General features: G+C 40.5%; 1 long non-coding RNA gene across 1 annotated transcript; it reads right to left on the bottom strand.

Annotated features, from left to right (window-relative positions):
* Nucleotides 1-2,319: 2,319 nt before the first annotated feature.
* Nucleotides 2,320-4,075, bottom strand: LOC121900269. Its single transcript, XR_006096946.1, has 3 exons — nt 3,842-4,075; nt 3,296-3,346; nt 2,320-2,392 (listed from the first exon to the last, which is right to left on the bottom strand). It is a non-coding gene; the product is annotated as an uncharacterized LOC121900269 (long non-coding RNA).
* Nucleotides 4,076-4,344: the final 269 nt, after the last annotated feature.

Below are 4,344 nucleotides of genomic sequence, written 5' to 3'. Positions count from 1 at the left end.
CCGCAGCCAAAAATCAGCCCAATCCGATCAGTTTTGCCTTGGTAAGTAAAAATACAAAACAGAAGTCTTTTCTGTTTTAAGGTAATGTTTATTTATTGAAGATTGTAAATGTAGTAAAATTGCGTTATTTTTGCCCTGCTATTATTAAAGATGTATTTCTTTGCTCTTTATGTTTGCAGGAGATGCCCAGGGTAAGGTTGTGGAAGACCAAACGAGGTCTCACCAGTCCAGTTGTGTATGCCAGAGCATGGCAGGTTGTTTTATCTGAGAGACAGTCTGTAAGAGGTGCTGCTAAGGCTCATGGAGTATGGACTACCACCTTATACAGATACGTAAAGAGGAAAAATGAGGACAGCACAGCACATGCTCCAGGTTACAGGACTCACAATAGGGTGTTCTCTGAGGAGCAAGAAGGTAGGCTCAGAGATTATCTGCTAAAGGCTGCAGATATTTACTACAGGCTGTGTCCTTGTGAAGTAAGCTTAGATAATTATGACAGTTCATGTTAGAGCATTTCAGATTTTATTGCTAAGGCTCATGGTGTGTGAGAAAAAAAAAACAGGGTCAGCATTGCACATGTTACAAAATGTTACCAAATATGAAATCAATGTCATGTCTTCAGAATCAATGACAAAGTTCCTAATCATTCATAAATTAGTTCATGCAAATTCATAAATAATTGATAAGTTACAAGTTAATTAAGTTCAAAACAATAAATAGATATTACAGTTCAGAGGTAAAAAAAAATGTTGACAAATGCATGAATAATTAATAAGTTAAGATAATTACGTTAAAAATACATAGATACTACAATTCATGGGTTAAAAATGTTGGCAAATTCATATATGATAAATTAAAAGCATAATTAAGTAAAATTTTGGTTAAATATGTTCAGAATTCATTGAGGCCCTTTAATGTCCTCAGGTTCGTATGCTTGCCAACAGCGGGCCAATAAGCATGAATGTGTCAGTTATCTGAAGACCTGGGATGCCCGCCAGATGACCGAGAAGGACAGGTTTACTGGCTTCCTAGAAGGGAATCCACATCTTTCCCTTCATCGTCCTCAGGCCGCCAGCCTTGAAAGGTATGACAAGCTTCAATCCCACTAATGTGGCAAACTTCTTCTCAAACCTGTCCAAAGTCCTGGACCACCACTGCTTTCAAGCGAAAGATGTATGGAATGATGACGAGACAAGTACAGTCACTGTCCAAGTGCCTGACAAAATAATTGCCAGCCGACAATGGAAGCAGGTTGGAGCAATGACATCTGCAGTAAGAGGGAAATTAGTCACCATGGCATTAGAAGTCAACGCTCAGGTTAACAGCATACCACCTCACTTTGTGTTTCCCCGCAAGATTTACCACAACCACTTTGTCCGTGATGGGCTCACAGGCTGTATCAGTTCATGCAGTGGGTCAGGGTGGATGCAGGAGAATGACTTCCTGACATTCCTGAAGCACTTTGTGAATTATACCAGAGCATCCCCTGAGTCGAAAGTGCTTTTGCTTCTTGACAACCATATCTCTCACCTCTCACTGGAAGTTATCAAGTATTGCAGAGCCAACGGTGTGGTGCTTCCCCCACCCCATTAACGTAGCTATGGATCGCTGGATGATGGGAAATCCCGGAAAAAACATGACCATTTATGACTTACTAGGTATCCATCTCCCATCTGCTGCAGCACCATCCAACATCACGGCCGGCTTCATGTGCACGGGAATTTGGCCCTTTAAACCCAACACCTTCAGTGAGAGGGATTTCTCACCTGCTTATGTGATGGATAGACCTCAGTGTTTCCCCTATAATAGTACAGGCCAACAAGAACCCGCCAGGCCAAAAATATATTTATTAAATGTCAAAAATAACGCCAAATATTAATTCATTCAGAAATCAATAGCATTTGGGAGCCTCTGTGCAGCGCTGTTTTGAAACGTGAGTCAACGTCTGTGTGGTTGCCTGGGAAACTCGGGTAGCGTAACTCCTTTTAAGGAATAGGGCAGTGCTAAGCGGGTGAGTGGTCAAGCAAGAGAGTGAGTGTCAGAAAAGTGACAGTGAATGTGAGCAGAGCAGAGGACCACCACGCCTGTTGTTTCCCCAACTGCGGTAAAAGTGAAGGGGGTTAGCTCCAAAGTTAGCAACAATGGGTTAGCCTAACCTGATGATGCTAAACAGAGAAATAGAGAAAGGGAGAAATGTGTGGCTGCTAATCCCCCACCCCCCCATCCCACCAGGCTAAACCACTCGACCTAGGGGAGACACTGGACCTGCTCCATCAACCACTGTGGAGCCAGCACCACCTGCCCCAGACAGGCCAGTCCTTTCACTCCACTGCTGAGGCTCAAGATGAGGACTTCAGCCCAGAGATGCTCCAGCATTTCCCCAAGGCTGGACCTAGAAAGGAGCAGAGAAGGGGGAGAAAAAAGATCAATCCTCACTCACCCATCCTCACTGGCACCCCTGTGAAGCAAGCCTTGGAGGAGGAAAAGGCCAAGCGGATGCCGAAAGCAAAAAGAATCAGAATGTCTTGTCTGAGGTGAGGATTTCATCTCCTCCAGGCCAATTGAAGTTTGGTTGCAGTGCGTGTTCTGTGAAGAGTGGGCACATGAAGCATGCACAGAGGGAGAGATCATCTTTATCTGCCACAACTGTGAGAGTTAATAAAAACATTCCTTAGAATTTTCCTGTTAAGAAACCAAAAAAACCTATATAAGCTGTTTATTTAGTTATATTTCATACTGAAGTTATATTTCATATTATATATATTTCATACTGGTCATTGCAATGACCAGTTTATGCTTACACCTTTTATTTAAAAATCTATTTACTTAACTGGCTAGTTGGCACCAAAGCCTTTGCTTGAATTTTTTGTGGTTGAGTGTTAACAGAATGTTGGCACTGGAGCCTTTAAGCAACTTGAACTTTTTTTGATGTTGGATACAAAATGTTTTCAGAATCAAAATCAGATACTTAACTAGTTAGTTGGCACTGAAGCCTTTACTGTAAATATTGTTGGATACAAAATGTTTTCAGAATCAAAATCAGATACTTAACTAGTTAGTTGGCACTGAAGCCTTTACTTGATTTTTTTGTGGTTGAGTGTTAACAGAATGTTGGCACTGGAGCCTTTAAGCAACTTGAACTTTTTTTGATGTTGGATGTTTACAAAATGTTTTCAGAATCAAAATCAGATACTTAACTGGTTAGTTGGCACTGAAGCATTTACTGTGATTTTTTGTGGTTGAATGTATTACAAAATGTTCTCTGGGTAGCCTATGGAACAGAGGAGAAGTTTACCTTCTGCTTGCACTGCTTTTTGAATGTCTGAATCTTATTTTCCATGGTGACCTGAAAACAAACAAACAGACATACAAAAAACAACAAATAAGTGTTTGTGCACCATCCATTGTTCAAGACTACTTTGTATTATTTTTAATGTAGGCTGATGTTCTAAACAAGTGACTGAATGAAAATGCCCTTGATCAGTTTTACTTGAGTGATTACCTTTGTGTCTATACAACTGACATTAATTGATCGATGTTGAAAAAAAGTTATATGGAATAACTTGCCTTGAGTGAAGCTTTACTGGTCCATTTATTTAATTGATTATCTTTGTGTCTGAGCCTATATCCAAGGCTATAACTGACATTGATAGGATAATGGGCCCTTATCGCTACAGACATTTTCACTCATCATAAATGGGTAAACACAGGTGTAACTATTGAAGAATACTTAACTATTCATTATTCTATATGGTTATATCTGTTTACCTCTATGACAAATCAAAATGTCTCATGGAAAGGGCCCATGCTGAAAGAAAAAATGTTATCAAGAACGACTTACCTTGAGTGAAGCTGCTGTTCAGTTTGTTTCGACTGTCCTTGCTGTTAATAAAAAAGAGAGGGACATGCATGATTTGGAGATGGAGTTAGGGATGCCACCCATCCCGTAAAATATGAAATCCTCTTGTCATTGGAAACTAAAGGACATGAGCTGATGCGGGACACGATTTGTTCCATATTTTTGAGAACCAATTCAGTGCAAGTCTATGGGAGAGAAATATTACAGGTTAGACTATTAACAGGGTGATTTATATATATGAGATAGAAGGAAACTCTCCTGCTATGTTATCCTTCAGCCTGTCTGTCATGTTATGTTCCACTACCCAAACAGAGAATGTGCTTCACAATCGGTCATGAGTGACAGCGTTGCTACGGTACGACGCTCACCCAATTGGTGCCGTTTGTGTCAAACCAAAATGGTGTTCGGTTTCTGTGACAACAGCAAGCAACAGCAATTGAACTGCTCTGCAAAGTTGAGTATGCTATGTTAAACTTAAAATCTAA

This window comes from Thunnus maccoyii, chromosome 1 (genome assembly GCF_910596095.1).
Source record: "Thunnus maccoyii chromosome 1, fThuMac1.1, whole genome shotgun sequence".
Lineage (NCBI taxonomy): Eukaryota > Metazoa > Chordata > Actinopteri > Scombriformes > Scombridae > Thunnus > Thunnus maccoyii.
This window is presented reverse-complemented; position numbering and strand designations above follow the sequence as displayed.